Source organism: Stegodyphus dumicola, chromosome 4 (assembly GCF_044657685.1).
Source record: "Stegodyphus dumicola isolate Sdum_Otavi_A_Nest chromosome 4, ASM4465768v1".
NCBI lineage: Eukaryota > Metazoa > Arthropoda > Arachnida > Araneae > Eresidae > Stegodyphus > Stegodyphus dumicola.
The window spans coordinates 111,879,781-111,897,647 of NC_140771.1; the positions used below are offsets into that span (position 1 = coordinate 111,879,781).

Below are 17,867 nucleotides of genomic sequence, written 5' to 3' on the forward strand. Positions count from 1 at the left end.
GGAAAGTTACCCAGGGTCTAGATTAAATGTAATTAGGGTATAATCTTAAAAAGTTGCTTCGTCACATAATGTACATTTGACAGTTATTGCAAAGTGAATGCCAGAGAAGCTACTTTATTACAGTTGAAGTTGTGATTAATATTTCACTGATTCGCAGATGATTATCTATATTAAAAGGAAGGAAAAAACAAAATTTCTAATTTTAATTTTCTGAATAACGACGGATGCATCCTACAAGAATTAAATCAATTTGAAACGCTTATTAAGTTTGATAAAATGTATGCTTATATTATAGACAGATTCGTATAAATCTTTCTCACAAATCCAAAATCTATTCTGAAAATGAATTTTAAGTAATTTATAAGTTTATATGACCTGTCTTCTCTTTTTTTGCGCTACGTCTTTTTACTATACTTCAGAAATTCAAGTTGCTTTTCATAATTCGAATTATCGGGGAAAGTTGTCATCTATCTTAATACTGTTAAAAAAATAAAAAGTAGTTTTAATCAAAATTGAAATATAATGGTGTATAAAAATGAAATGAGAACTACAAATATTTTTTGTTTCTTTATGTAGACGTCTATTTATTTAAAGAATTAGTGTTATATATCATTCAAGCGATGCGTAGTTTTCCTTGCATTTTGTGTTCTAGAAACTTTTGGGAATTTTTAAGGTCTAGTTTTGTGAGTTAAACAGCGAAGAAGAAAAAGAACTGCAAAAGATTCCATAAATCTAAGCAAGCTTTCTCTTACTCATTGTGCATGACTTTTTACTTACTTTTGTCCTTTTCATCTCATTTATTTTTATTTCCACTCGCGTCTTTTCTTATACGAACATTTTCTATTTTTTCCGAGGCTGAGCTTTTCACGTCAACTGCCACGCCTGTCACTTTTCATTATGTTAGGTGGCGCCACTTGTCTCCCACCGACTTTAAGAAGTCGCAGCAGCAACTACCCTTCACGTGTAAGCAACGAACTCACCAAGAAAAAATGACAGCAGAATAAATTTTTCAAAGGAGAGAGTTGTAAAATATAAAGCCTTGGTGGGAAACACGAAAGATTAAAGGATTTATAACTACTGATTTCTGCGAAACAAAACTAAATAAAAAAAAGTAAGCAAATAAATTACATCTGATATATTACGCGCTTAGGAACGAAAAGTAAATAAGCATATTGAGTTGAGAGGAGTTTAGATGTTTTGCCATAACTCGTAAGCATAAAATAAATGTAGTTTATTGGAAATGAAAGTTGAACGATAATTATCCTACACTCCGACTCAAATGGTCGAGAGTTAAAAAAGAAGTAAAACTACTTTTAAAATTCGCTTTATAAAAATATAATTTCTATGCAAATCCTGGCTGAGTTTACATTTCTTATCACTAATTTGATTTTTTTATGAAAAAGTAAAATATTGTTGATAAATAATCTAATACCTATTTATATGTACTGTGTTTTAATATGGAGAAGAACTACAGAAACTTCTGATGAATACAGAGATTTTACAATTTTTGCCTAGCTTTACATAAACTTGTTACAGAATTTTTATAATTCTTGCTCTATTAATCATGTGTTCTTGATTTTTTTGCTTAATGTTATAAGAAGGTAAGTTTTATGTTTGAAATAATCCGAACATCATTTTTAAAGTTATAATTTATAGTGAGTGGATAATGCAACATAGCGAAATTTAAATCAATGGAACGTCAGTAAGAAAGATAACACTTGCTCTTATAAAGTTGAACATGCAAATTCAAAATACGTTTTTTGAAACACCGACATTGTGCTGGATGTTACATAAGAGATTAATATTCAAAATGTGTACAGTTTTATGTTGGAAAATAGCTTTTTTCATCTTCGTAACAAAAAATGGTATAATTTCTTTCAGCACAAGTTGCCCTCGCTTTGAATGAATTCAAATTTCATCTATATAACATATTTCCTCGAGTATTTAGTTAGTAATCCCCACAGTGACGCATTTGATTTTAACATACTATCTTCTGTAATTTCCGTTGTCACTTAAAAGGAATGAGAATAAAATGCTTTTTTTATACAATCCACTGTTTATTAGTGTTATTAGTGTTATTTAGCATTGCATTGTGACATACTCATTTTAGATAATTCTTTGAGGGCGAGCACATGAGCATTTCAAAAACATCTTTTATTGGCAAATGCCTAATTACTTTTTGAAAATATTTATGTACCTAGACGGAAAGTGACTGATAATCTTATATGGTAATAGAAAAAAAAAAAAAGAAAAGAAAAAAAAAAAAAAACGTTCAAGCTATATATTCAAGAAAGGAGTAGCTGCAGTGATTTGAGGAGAAATAGCTGTCGTTTAGAAGCTTTGAACTGAAAGTGTGAAGTGTTTTATTGATTTAAGCTTAACTGATAAAAAAGTTTTAAAATATTTTAAAATTTTAGGGTTTTGAAGTGCGGATATCAAATGAAATCTTCAATTAAAATTATTTATTGATACTATTATAAAGTTACTTTTATAATGAAAAAATAAAAAGGAAGTTTTAATTTGATAATAGTTTATTTCTTTAATGAAACACTGTTTAGTAAACACTCATACATTTAGTTTATTTTAAATACGAAAGAAGCATAGAACCAATACTTAAAGAATTTCACCTATTACATAACAATTATTTAATATTAAATTTCACTATTTTTATATCGGATTAGACAAAATACATGTGTATGAGCAAAATGTCAACACAAATAAAAGTTCTGAAGCATATATTCCATTAATAATAATCCCTGCTTCTAAATCAAAACTCTTTCTTATTTTATAAGCTAATAACAGAACAGAAACAAGATGAAAATGCGGAAAATTCCATCTACTTTGAGGCCAAAGGAATTTTAAAAGGTTATAACGTAGTTTTGAAGCATATATATATGTGTTATTTAAATTTCGTTAATTTTAACAAGCAAAGGTGAAGAATTATTTGCCATCGGTATAAGTAATATTTAATTTCAGTCAGGTTCTAAAGCAAATTAATTTAATTCCTAATAATAGTTGAACATCAATATGCAATCAGTTAAATATTTTGAATCCATTATATTACACATGAATCTAAATCTAAAGAACAGTAGCAAACAAAATGGAAACGTTTACAATGAATTTTTATGCGAAACAAAATGACTATAATTGTTTACACGATTATTCATTCTTAACTTTATGTAAGACGAATGGTAGACATTTCGTTGTAGAGATAAGAAAGTAAAACTAAAATTCTTATTAATAAAATTAGATCTCCGCCTTCTGATACTTGTTTCCTCGATAGTCCATAAACCACAATAGAATAAATGAGCTTTTTAAAATTCAGTATATTTATTTACTATAATGAAACTCTGGCGCTAGGTTCACTTAACAGCGTTACACCTTATTCATTTTATAACTCAGAATGCAGAAAAAATGTATCATTTGAAGAATTATCTAATCGTTAACACGAGTTCTATTTAATACTATAATATATCTAAAACGATGCACAAAAGAAATAAGACAAATAAAAAAGAAACAGTTGTTGTTGCGAGGCTTAGTTTCTTTAGATTGGCAACAAATCCACTATTCTAAGCTTCAAATGCGAACAAATATGGCTGCTATGGTAAAAAATTAGGCTTGGCCGCACTTAAGCAACTTTTAGATTGTTGATAATTCTACAAATATTGCATGGTTAACTAAAGGCATAAAACCCTTAACCAGAAAATAAGAACAACATAATTCAATCATTTTTAAAGCAAAAACTGCACAATTTACCAACATATAGGGAAAAAAACTGACCTCATTGAGCCGAGTAACAGATGTGTATATGAATATATATATATTTATTTACTTTTGGTGCGGCCGATTGCCACCAAAACGAGAGATGCACAACTACATCCTATAGCTGTCATATATACAAAATTTCAACGTTCTGAGGCTACTTGTTCTTAAGTTACAAGATACATGAGAGATACATACATAGATGCGTACGTACAGACGCCACAAAAAAATCTCTTCTGAATTCATTTTTATAATTCGTCGGGGAAAAAAATGAGTCCTGTATTCTGTCCTTACGTACTGATATCACACAAAAATTTAGTTAAATTGCATTCAATAGCGATCAGCAGGGATATTTTCGTGTTTATTAATAAAAAGAAATTTATAAGCTTTGTTTTTATTTATTTGATAATTTTGCCTTCATTCATGCAAGCTTATTGCTTCTCAGTTTCATTGCTCTTTATCTGTAGACGTTGTTGATAAGGAATAATTTTAAACACCTAGGCATCTTACTGAGTGGTTTGATAGAGGCATACTTGGCATCCAGAATCGCAGCATGCTTTTTGTCGAATCGTTCTTGTGCAACTGGAATCCATAAGTTGGTGCTTCTATGCTAGCTCGTCAAGAACTTTTCTGAAACATATTCCCGTAAAGAATATTTTCTTGGCGCTTCTATGCTATTGATGACTGTTGGTTCTTCCAACATTTATCAACAGATTGCTCCACTAGGCGTAATAATAATAGATTGCTCCACTAAGCCACTAGGCCAAACACAGGAATTTCACCATTCGCCCCGTAAATATAGCCACACCCCGCTAATTGTACAGCACCAAACCAATTTTGATAAACACCCTGATGGAACACCTTTCTTCTCCAATCACCAAAACACATGAAAGTATTTTCGACTCTTTAGTATTTAAAGTTTACCTTGCCGTATAGACATTATACTCTTAAACAGGTATCAGTTCTACTACCTGTGCTTAATTGCAAGTCGAAAGCAACATTTCTGGGACTTCACTTTCGGGGTACTCAACTGACCTTCGTGAAAGTTGTCAGTTGACCTTCGTGTCTACGTCAGTTGACCTTGGTGGAAAGTAGATCTTGGGGAAAACTACGAGGACAGAGCTCGAAGCGAAACATTTTCAGCTCAAGTGTAAAATGCTCTCGTACATAGATTTCAGAGAAACTATTTCAGCTATGAACCTTCCAGTGAAAGAAGAAAGAAACGAAATAGATCAAAAATAGGCGACAGAAAGAATGAAAATCTTGTTCCTCCACAAACATCCGAGTTTGTGAACCTCAGTGGTCTGAAATTAAAAGCTTGGCTCAGTTCTTATATACACTACCTATTTACATCCCGGCAAATGCTAACAAAAGTAGAAGCTGCAATAGACATCAGATCATAAGATAATGGGTTACTTAAAATTTTTACAGATTATAAATATTTCTTGATTTCCGTTCCAAAAATTTGCATCACATAGAAAGAATTAAATTAATAAGCACAATATTTACTTTTAAAATAATCCATTAACTTTCTCCTTATATAAAAATAACGTTTTCTTTTATTCGAGTTTCCTTTTAAACATTTGTGATAACTGAAATAAAATATTTCCCGAAATCGTTTTAGCACAGAAATATTTTAAAATTTCTAATCATTTAGTTTAAAAATTTGACCTGTACAATGCAGAAACTAGCAAACAAATTGTTACAATTGTCATAACAATAAAATCAAAAAAGTTTCAGATTCTAAAACCTGCTGTTCTAAACAGAATAATGATACATATGATTTTAATATCTGACAGACATTAGAAGGACCTATAGGGCAATTCTTCCACACATACGGATAACATTGTTATAAAATGTAGCGATACTAGTACAGAAAATTGCTGTTTCATAACTGAAAAGTAATACATTCAGTCCTGTTCCTAAGGCCACAACTCGATATTCAAACAGATAATTGATAAATAAGTGTAAGAGAGTTAACCAAAAAGAAACTTACCTTTGAAGGAATTAGTATGTGTTGCATGTGAGTAGTATTTCATGTTTTTATAAGCGTTCTATTAGTTTGAAATTAAGTAAATCGTGCTCTTTTAAGTAATATCCAAATATTTTACAAAATGAAATGCTCTTATCTGCAAAGCATCATATGTAGCTCTCACATTAAATGCTTTATTCTTATGTTTAATGTGCATGTATCAAGATATGACTGTCATACCTTTACGCTGATGGAAACAGTTTGGAATAATGCAATCAATACTCTTTGGAGTAAGAACAATTAACTGAATTTCAAGTAATTATTTATCCATCGTCTTTTGCTAGAAAGAATGCTTAAAAATTTAGAAATGAAGATACTCTGCTTACGTTAGGTGAAAAGTTATGCAATGTTTCTTTAAAATTATAACACGCCTTTTTTATCCTCAAATATCAGACACTAAAAAAGTCTGGAAAAGTTTACCTAAGATACTTTAAATGCATTTAATGAAAGTTAAAAAATAAAAAAATATTTTATCGCAAACTATGGGCGTTAGAATTCGAAATCGTAGCTAAAAATAAAAATAACTGGAAAAAAAAAAAAAAAAAAGGATCTGAAATAATTTTGCAGGTTCCTGTAAGTAAATTAGGCAAGCATATCCATCAGAAGTAATCAAGATGATGTCACGTTTATCGATAATTAAATTCGGCTCGCACAGATAATCATAAACTGGATCATAAGCCTACTATAGAATTATGTCATCTTTCAACCAAAGTATGGCAGAAGAAAAAATTGAGTCACTGCACCAAAAATAATTTGATAGAAATAATTAAAGTGTGCCTTTGGACTAAAGCAAGCAAACGACAAATGGCAGGGCCCAAATCGAATTAAATAATGGCACTCAATTGAACTCAGTTAATGAGATAATGTAGTTATGACATTTTCCCAAGAAGGAGGAAATAATGAGAAGCTTTTCGGATTCTTAAAAAAAAAAAAAAAAATGGGAACGAAATTTACGAGGGGAGATCAATATATTAATAAGGAAATGGAACAATTGATTTGTTTATAAAAAGTCGTTCAAATGGAAAAATGATTAATAATTGTATTGAGATAACGAATTTCTTATATTCTCATTACACTCGTCTGCCAATTTTTTAAGTTCTTAACAACGAAAGATAATGATGAGTGATTATAAAACAATGATTATAATATTTCCCAAGAAAACCTATTTTACTTCTACTGAATTACTTGTCACTAAGAAGCTGTTATTGTTGAGTGCGTATACATTTAGTAACACGCATAAAAGTTTATATTTCAACATCGAGTTGGGATAACCTTTAAAATAAAATTTATCATTCGGTTGTTTACAGCTAAAATTTAACTGTTCCAAAATTTCGGAAATACCTGTATTGAAAAATGAAGAAAAGTTCTATATGTATGATGTATAAATTAGCACAAGTATTTAATAAACACACTTAACCAAAAGTGTTATTCTATACATTATGGAATTAATTTCATTTCCCACTTTTGGCCTTTCGAAAAGTCTTTATGTATCCACTATCTTGAAGAATAGTTGCAGAATGAAGTATCAACCAATTTTAATCAGCATACCTGGAAGAATACGTGTGCACGCGCGTGAAATTCCTACATTCATAATGAGCTAGGAGCTGGGAGCGATGGTGTAAATCTTCATCCAAACAGGTTCTGTCCCAGAAATTCAGAGACCAATACCAAGAACTTTGGGTAAGACAACTGTAGGATAGAGTGTGGTATCCACAGGACAGAGCAAGGGCAAGCAAAAGTATGACTGTATATCGCCTCAGATGGATAGTGCAGTGGGGTGATACCAGTTTTGCCCAAGGCGATGTTTTGGTGCCTTTTCTTTCTTTCTGTCTGTATATCGAGAGACACTTTCAAATCATCTGATTTCTCACTTTGGGAATATGATTAGACTCTTCGGTCTTAAAGCTCTGGATCATTTCTGTGAGTAGTTGAAAAAAAAAAAAAAAAAAAAAAAGGAACATTTGCACATCGTTTGTAGACATTGTTTAATTGAAGTCAACTGCCAGCGGTGAAGTTTCTGCTGTTCTACATGACATGTTAACATATGTAATGAAAAATTTTCCGTTTTTCTTGATAAATGTGTCCAACAGAAAGAGTACCTTTACAAACGCTATTTTTTAGATGCTCTGATATCTGAACTGTTGGTATTGTTTATAGCATTAACAAGAATGTTACTGTTGGAACATCATTTTTTCTATATATTAATAGCTCACCTCACATACTAATTAAGTAATTTAAATCTCACACTACACCTTCTTTATTTCAGATGTATACAACTTAGGATCTTGCAAATGCATTACATTCAAATCTCTCTATTACTGTACCGAATTTAAGGGATCGAAAATCCATATACAGAGCAGAAAATGGCTGTCTGCCTAAGCTTTACTAACATTTTGATCGCTGGACTCAGGCGGGTTGAATTCGTTTCTCTACCACTAATACCTAAACCTACCCCTACCTCTCTAGAGGAATTATGTCATGAGTAATTTTAGGTGCCCCATTCCGCAAAGGTACACCAATCTGACAAAGTACATTTTCCCAGATTCCTGACGGAATTCGTCAGTCAGCTACGTTAAATGTCATAATATTCAGATTGGTGAATAATTTCTGAAACATATTTTATTAAAGAAACACTATTCCAGTACCGCAATATATTATGCATGTTATCTTAATCTGTTACTTGATCAACATTATTCCCCATAATTATCAAGAAACAATTATATATATATTTCTACACATTTTGTGTTACTAGAACTATGTACGTAAATACAAATACTGAGTACCTCCATACGGCTGTGCATAATTCTCGGAAAACAAAGTTCTTTAATTCGTTTTGCCTTTTTATCACAGAAACAAAGCTATTACTTTATATTTCTAGAGTCCGCTGAAACGTAAAGATTATACAGAGTTTACTTTGACAGAAAGACAAACAAGTATGTTTTAAGTGTCAGAAATTTACATTTGAAATTTCCGAAACCAAAATAATAAAAATTAAACGAATAACAAAGGGATTTCCATTTGGAAAGCTCAATAAGCTTTGTCTATAATGGAAAAGCGCACTCAGAAAGAATTCTCAGTAAATTTTCTGACATTTTTGCGCTTTTAGAGCTCAATTTTTCGCTTATTATGTTGTAAATAAAATTTATGAAATGTTGCGGGAAAGCTACAAGGCAAAGGTGAAAGTAAAGTTAAAATAAATTTCTTCATATTCGTACGTTGACAGATGTTTTGTGAGAATTTTAAGCCTACATCCTTTAAATTATGTTAAACTAAATGGCCTTTTAGAGTACTTTGTAATTAGTGCTTATGGTAAATGGAACTAAATTTAAAGACTTGGGAAGCATGAAATGAGTGTATTTTGACATATCCATGCCTTTGTAAATTTGATGCTTCTCCATAATTCTCAAAATATATTATTGCTGTTGCTGAATATATGAGTGCATTTAGATGAAATGACGTCAGTAGTTAAGCATGAGGTAATGAAATAACTGGAAAAAATGAAATTATATATTGAAGAATTTCTATTGTCATCATTTCGTAAAATCTAAAACGTACCAATATAAGTAACTCCAGTATAGAATTAAATTTTAATTATATTTTAATTTTATTTAAAAACAATTTCCTTTTTCCATTTTTTTAATATACTTAAAATAAAAAGGAAAAGATAGTTTTGTTTTTATAATAAAACTTCAGGTACTATAGAAAATTAGTAATTTAAAAAAATAAATGGGAAGCGCTTTATTTGAAAACATGGAAGTGCGTAGTTAGATAAAAAAAAAGTAGTTTAAAGAAATTATGCTGCTTCGCTTTTCGAGTTGAGATACGAACATGGTTCTGCATATCTATTTCATATATTTCAACGATAATTTCACATTTAGGACTAGTTAAATGCACTTGTATACATAGAGCTTCGTGACTAATTTATACATTTTAGCTTAGTTCTCATGACTATTACTTAATAATAATATAATTTATCTTTTAGTGCTTCAACATTTTCAAGGCTTTCTGACAAATGGCATATTTTTTAAAAAAGGGAAAGAAAAATAAATTATGTTTATAAATAAATATGTAAATACGCCGAATTCCGAATGCAAATGCAGACACACTGAATATGCATGGACACAAGACTTGTCTAAGAATGGTTCCCTGAAACTGTAATCTACGCAAGTGTAGTATTAAAAATAAATTTGTTATATTTAATACTACACTTGCGTAGATTACATCAATCATTTCAAATAACTTTTCAGTTATATGAAATGGTTGACATACAGTAGATTGTGATACAATAGGCTTAATTTAATTACTCATATAACAATGTTGCGTAAATCAGTGAAATTATTATATTCGATCTTTATTCACCTCTGTAGCATAAGAGTTTATTTGTACATCTCAATGCCCTAGTTCACTGTCGTCATTCACACTTCCACGTTTCCTTTTCTTGTATGTGCATCCTCTTGGATACCAGAATTGATTTCAATAGAACCTGGTGCCGTTCTGAAGCAGAACCTTTTTACGTTACTATATGAAGAACTAGTTGTATGAGTCGAGGACTAGCACTCACTTCATTTCTAGTCTTTGGGATGTAATCCATTGCATCAAAAATTATAGTTTTTTCCCCAAATCACAACCTCTTTATCTGCTTTAAGTAAGATTCTTATGACTTTTAAAGGAACAAAGAACGGACAATCCACAGTACGAAGAATAATTAATTCAGATAATCCGTACATGGATAACTGACAGTTGAAATTAAAAAAGAATATGTCATAACTCTGTAACCAAATTAAAGAAATAATTTTCAATGAGAATTCATATTCAAACTTAATTTAGAAATTATGGAATTGCTACTTTATTCTAAATATATTGCTGCTTCGATTTAAGATTTTTTTTTTTCATTTCTACTGTTTTGTATCTATAAGAGGTTCACTGACAATTAATCTTTATGACACTTTTAATTTCATTTACTCTGTAAAAGATTAACATTTATGGTGCAATTTAAAAACGTGTTAAACCTACAGGATTTGGGTTAGAACTTCAGGTGTAAAAACTTTTATTTAATAAACTTTATTTAATAAATAAAAACTTTATTTTACTCAATTAAAAGAAATGAACTCCAGGCAAATTGATGCAAGAAATTGATGCTACTCTTAGCAAACGGATGCAATGCTACATCAGTAGTGATGTTAGCAGTGTTTATTTTATAAGCATAATTCAACTAACACTGTGTTAGAGTAGATAAAAAACAAGAAAGGAGTAGAAATAAATAGTAGTAACTTTAAGGAGGAGTAAAAAAAGCATTATGTATAAACGCTTTTTAGCTATGGTAAATTAATTAATTATACATAAAATATATATTATTAAACGAAATAACGTTTATTTATAGTATACGTCATCGTTAAAGCATCTAACGTAATTAAATACACATGAATGTTTTAATTAACCAATGTATCAATGCAAAATTATATATAAATTTACTTTCCCTTTTTAAACTTGGAAAATTGGAGAACGTTTTTGTTTCGCTTACATTAACTTGAAAATTAATTTGGCCGCATCAGGATATAACATTTTTTCCGGATTTTAGGAACGCTGTTATTTTATGTTTTTTTCATCGATTAGCAGTATTTTTAAATTAATTTTCTTAATGTGTTAGTTACCTCTGAAAATTTGACCTGTTTTTACTGGTATATGTGAGTAATAAGAAATATTATTAATTAGTCCCAAGAGGGTAAAAAACTTCTGTCTTTGGAGTTTTATTTTCAATTATTTTGTTTTTGAACCTATTCATTATACTTTTTTCCCCCAATCTAGATGATAGATGAATCTTAGCTTCCGTTAACCATTATTCCATGCTAAAAAGAAAGATTTCAAGATCATTAGATGAGTAATTACTTCAAGTAAATTACCTTTTCTTAAATTGGATTCTAGAGCACCAGATGTAAAGTTTTCTCATACCATATAAATTTAGAAATAATTTTATGGAACTTTATCTTCTTAAGCCAACAAACCTAGACAAAAGAAACAGAATAATGTTAGCAATTGAGTTATTTAATATAAGAAAATACAATAAATTCAAAGCATATTTCACAATTTATTTAAAATTCCCTTCTTAAAATAACTACGCATTTGTGGATGTTAAATTTTATGACTTTGAGGACCTTTTTATACGTTGTTTTGTCAGACCTACTAAATTGCATGTCCTTTTTAATATAAATGAAATTAAGTAACAAGCGAATTAAATATGAAAAATCATTTATAGACTTCTTACAATTAATACTCGAAGCTTCAAAACTCTGCAGACTAAAGTTTGAGAGTCACTTCTCTTAACCACATATTATATTTTTTAAGAAGCTCAATACTTACTTTTATCTCGTCGACCGTAAAACTGTTGTCGAATAGAGTGATTAATTGACAGTTAAGTGTGATGTAAAAGTATTCATAACATCCGCACTTTAGCTCTAGCTAATTCTTGATAAACCACTTTTGTTTGCATGAATAAGGCTTTAAATTACTTGTTAGTGCTGTCCTTTTATCTTGCATTTTCGAAGAAAATGATTAAAATTTGGGATCTGCCTTCTACAGAACAGTAAGTAATGGGTTGTTTTCAATTACTGCCTGCTTACAATTATTAATTGCGAGAAGTTCGTGCTAATAGAGTTTTCAACAGAGCTTTCTGTAAAACTAGAGAGCCTAGCCAAAATCGTAAACACCGGTCGGAAGCCTTTTTATCCCAATGTCGGGCACAAAAAATCATAGACGTTGAATATTATTAAGGCCAGAAGCGATGGTCACCTCATTATCCAGGCATTTAATTGGTGGGCCACCTTTGCCTCCTCTGGAGAGACGCTTTCTCCAGGATTTGAACCAGGCCCTTTGGTATCCAGATGGCTGCATTAACCTCTATGGGCCGCTAGAAGCCTTTATAACAAAGCCCAAAAACGAAGCGTGCTGAATAATGACTTTGGCTTGTGCTGTGACTTATCTCAGTTGTCTGAGAGTAACCTCAGAATAAGTCCACGAAATTCAGCATGGCAAGGAGCGAAAGAATGCGCCTGTCGTTGGCAACACCCTTGAGCACCATGCAGGTGACAGTATGATTTCATTCATTTCCGCTTCCAATTTTGATCTGACAATTTTGAGAGCACCTCAGGGGGATAAGTTCAGTCACCCCTCTTAACCTACCCAACTTCTTCAGAAGTCTTTCGCTTGGCTGCATATTAGACTCCCTCCAATGGCGTTCAGACACTAATACATTTGTAAACATCCATGCTTTCTCCGTGATACAAACCTGGCCCTTCGCTACGGCAGTCAGCGTCGCTAACCACCGTGCCGTTTTGGCGATATAATGTTTTATATTTAAATTAAGAAGTATTATTTTTCCAGAATTTGCAGGAATGATTGGCTAGAATATATCGACTTGTTCTCCGCCAGCTTTCGTGGTTCTATGCAAGCCAATTTTAACTGTCGATAGGATAATACGTATGTGTACGACTTAAATGAGATGAAATATGCATGTATATCCATAAAAATTTGAACGGAAATTGCATTTGAAAAATTCAGTATGGAGAGCATATTTGACTAACCAACACTATGCAATTCCCAAACTGGAAAATTTAAGGTACTTACATGTTAACTTAACCCCGTTGGCGTAATTTGGCAATTTTGTAATTCTAAAATCCTGTTAACGCATATTCGCCAAGCAAATATATGAACGGAACGTCGTAGAGGAAGGAAGAATTTGATTTTTTAAACGCTTATAGGAATTTTGTGACTGTGGTCAGAGGGTTAAAACATCCATGCATAAATAAATGTTAAAATTATTTGTTATACATTATTAGTACAGAAAAGTATTATAAATCATAAAATTTTCCATTAAAGTATTTTTGTCAGAAATAACGGAGCTAATTGTTCGTCTAATATTGATTATCGAGTATGGACCCTTGACTGTTTATTTTTAAATTCTGCTAAAAATATCCAAAACTTCTGTATTTCTTTAATTATTAGGCAGTTTTCAGTTAAGCTACCTATTCACAATTTTTAAAACTTTGATGATTATAATTTCATGTTTAGCTTATCCAAAATGCTTTAATATCCTCCCCTCATTACCCTAATTCAACGAATATTTTATGAAATCTATGCAAATAGCCCTCTAAATGCAACGGTTTAGCGATGAAATTCTTTAAGTATGATACTTTATAGTAAAGTTAATATTTTCAACTCTTAAATATACTGAAAGACAAGATATTATTCTTAATCTTCACGATTTGAATCTTTCCACCATTTTTCTGTTCATCACATAACAATATGTGCACTTATGTTTATAATATCGTAAATTGTGATTCACGAGACGTAATTTGGGAGTCTTAACCAGTTGAAGGAATATATAAAATCATGAAAGCGAAGACGGAGTGTATGAAAGAAATATCAAACTTTATTTTCATGAAACAAACTTGCAAACTGTAAAAACTGCTTATGAAGTTCCAGGTGTACAAGACTTTATTTAAAAGATTCTCTCGTGCAAATAAAGCAATAGTCTTTAAATTTTAATCCGGGTATAGCATTTAAAACAAATCAGAGGCGTATTAAAGAATTTTTATACATATTTAAAAATTAAAAACAATTGATATTTTTAACAAAAGTTTCTCATATTTTGTAAGATGCAGCAGATTTAAAATTAAGATGTCTCTTTTATTTCCAGATATCCCCAATTCAGATATTAATTTTATGACTCTTATATTGAGGTTTAAGTGTACTTCATTTTAAAGCTTTCTTAAAGAGACTATACTACAGACGTTTTTATAATTTTTCTTCTTAAATACTTTATGTTTTGCAAAATGAGGCAGAAAATATTTTTTTATTTCATGAAACGTCATGTGCTTAAATTCTTGCTGAAATATACAGAGTATTTAACTGCTAAATTGTATGTTTCAAATTAGTAGAAATAGTTAAATATGGTAATTTTTACTGCAATTTAAAACGACTGAAAATTCTCTTTTCTTTTCCCAATGGAAATGATACAGTTTCCTTCACAGACAAATAAATGAAAAGGAATAATGTATCGCTGAATGAAAAAATATTTCGTATAAAGTTTTATCTGTATTCCCTTAATTAATCTAGTTACTATTCACGGGCTTATATTAACGTTAAAACTTTCCCAAAACATATCAATGATTTACTAATTCGCTTATATATCCTCTTTGAATTAAATCCAAATGGTTAAAGCGAATTTTACTGAATCCTATTACTGTAATCAAATTCCCTGTTTGGGTTAGAAAATAAATTGTAAACAGCACTGAAATTAAATTTGTAAAAACACCTGAATCCATTTCGTACAAATGCCCAACTGCTATGTTATGTTAAGATACTAGGAGATATTCATTGCTATTGTTATACATTTAAGATTCGAACAAAACACTCTCTCAAAATCTTGTAATTTGAATATTTAATTATAATTTGAATATAAAAAGGAATAAAATAAAAACGAAATTACTTTTTTCTTTTCCAAAATAAATAAATAAGTAAATCGTATTATACATGGTTAATTACAGATCCATTTAGAGAGGGTTGTTAATACTTATTAAAAGAAAATATTAAATGTCGAAAATAAAAAGAATACTAAAATCAACTTTACCAATTTACTTTACTCTTTTAGTCACATATCAAAGCACAGAATTTTATCTGATTAGCGTCATCTGAAAACGAAATTGAATACTATGTTCTCCTGTTATAACTTGAGGGTTGGTGCAGATGTGCGCCAGTAATGAATCCACAGGAAGGTGCTACGCGCGTTACATTAAATCTTGAAAGGTTCCCCAGTAAAACATGAGGCTATTTTTAGAATGAGAAAATGAGCTTTATAGGTATTTAATAGAGAAGTTCAGAAATAATATTCATATATTTCAGTCTATATACCATATTAAAAGAGGCAAATAACAGTAGTAATCAAAGAAGTTTTTAATATTGATAACACCGAAAAGAAAATGTCATTGCAGAAATAAAAAAAAAAGTTGCTATGAAAAAATAGTTTAAAAATACTTTTGTATAGTTAAAATATAGGCGAACTTGAAGTAAACACCTGCAATACATAAAAAAAAAATATTCTAATTGATTCTAAATAAAAATTGCATATAACATAAAGATTACATTCTAATCAAGATACATTTTACTAATCTGTTTTTTATGGACATGCAGACATTGTCTTTGTCATTATTGAGAATATTTAAATTTGGATTGTTTTCACGCAATCTGTATATTATTTTTCTTAAAACTCTAGGTTAGACAGATTTGTGCCATACATTCAATGGACCATAACAATAATTTTTCACGGAAAAGAAGAAACAACTGAGCATCTCAATATTGATCCATTTTACTTCCTTATACGGAGAAGAGCCGAAAACGCCAAAAATTTCGGGTATCATGTTTCAAAGGAAATAACCCATTTTGACCTTTTCCGAATCCATTTGAATGATTTTTTTATTTATTTCCGTACGAATGGACATGTCTGTACGAATTTGTGTTTAGTTATATATATATATATATATATATATATACATACATATATATATGTATGTATCATTGTAGGACTGGCCTGTAACCAAGAGTAAAATCTTTAATTATTAGTGTCGAATGTTTATGTACGTGCAATAATGTACGCATGTGTCAAAAAAAATATTATTGTAAAAATATATTCCCAATGTTTAAACCTAGATGCACATAAAATGCACCACGATAATGTTTAATTATTAGTGTATAATATTTATGTAGCATCTGCAGTGCGTGCATCAGTATACAATTATTGTATTGTAAATTACAATTATTGTAAAATGCTTAAATATAAGTTTAAAATCCTCAAATTTCAATCTAAAGCATCAAGAAAATTTTTATTAAGCTCCTGACGCCGCGCTTCTGGGCCGCGAAAGAATGATCGTGTTGTACAGTTGCAGATTCTGGATGATACTCTAATAGTCCTAGCAAGCAATCCGGGTGTCCAGATCAGCTCTCACCTGTCACCTGTATGAACGGACAGAATAAAGGACTCGTTTTTTCGAACTGTAAAACGGATTCAAAAGTGATATTTTCATGACGTCTGTACGTACATATGTATGTATCTCGCATAACTCAAAAATTATTAGCCATAGAACTTTGAAATTTCGTGTATGGGACTTCCATAACATATAGTTGCTTACATCTCTTTTTTATTGAATTAATCTCTTTTTTATGGAATTAATAATTAAAATTGGTAAAACCAGACTTATATACATATATATAAAACCACCCATTTACCTGTCTTTAAATGTCCTAACCCGACCTTTATTTTCGTAAATGTTGGTAGTAGTCATACACTTCCAATTACAGAAGTGTTTAAAATATAGAAAATATTCCTGTTTTCATAATTTAAACTTTGAGAAAATAAAAGAAATTGGATTTTTTTTTCCTGTTTTCTATGCTAATATTTGAGACCGTTTTACACTCGTTATGAAATAAAAAATTAAATGAGAAGAAATTTGAGTCCCTTATGACGACAAAAGTAATCAGGATATTTAATTTCAAAATTTGTCATTTTTGATGTAATTAACGCCGTATTTTTAAATTAAATATACCTTGTAATCAAACTTTGGTTCATTAGCTCCACCAGAAATGAAAAGCAAGCGAGTTTTAATGAAGATGAGAGAGAAAATTTTGGCAACAGGATTAGCGGCAACATTTTTTGATTTTATCCTCTGCCCCCAGCCCTCTTCAGCATTTTGGATTTGACGAATGCCGTTTGCCTTCTATTAGTATATAGACTTGAATACCCCGCTTATACTTTGTCAGATTGCTAGGTCTTAAATTTAATATATATTTTATGTACATTGCAATTGTTACATTTCCAGTCCTAGTTCAGCAAGCGGTGTTTGATTTATGCTATGCCACTGATTTAGTAGTAATGTACACTGTGTAGTACTAATACACGTTTTGTTCGATCTCATTCTTGCAATATTATCTTAGAACTTGTAGGTAAAGACATAGTCTAAAAGTGCTTCATTTTTTCAACCGTTAGTTCACACCGTTCATACAATTTTTATAACAGAACTGTTAC

General features: G+C 30.4%; 1 protein-coding gene across 5 annotated transcripts in view; it reads right to left on the bottom strand.

Annotated features, from left to right (window-relative positions):
* Nucleotides 1–17,867, bottom strand: part of LOC118187717 (neural cell adhesion molecule 2-like) — a 1,091,694-nt gene that overhangs the window by 619,158 nt on the left and 454,669 nt on the right. For all 5 annotated transcript variants that reach the window (XM_085815340.1, XM_085815342.1, XM_085815343.1 and 2 more), the window contains one exon: nucleotides 11,695–11,796. The gene's annotated coding sequence lies outside the window, so the exon portion shown is untranslated. The remainder of the gene's footprint in view (nucleotides 1–11,694; nucleotides 11,797–17,867) is intronic.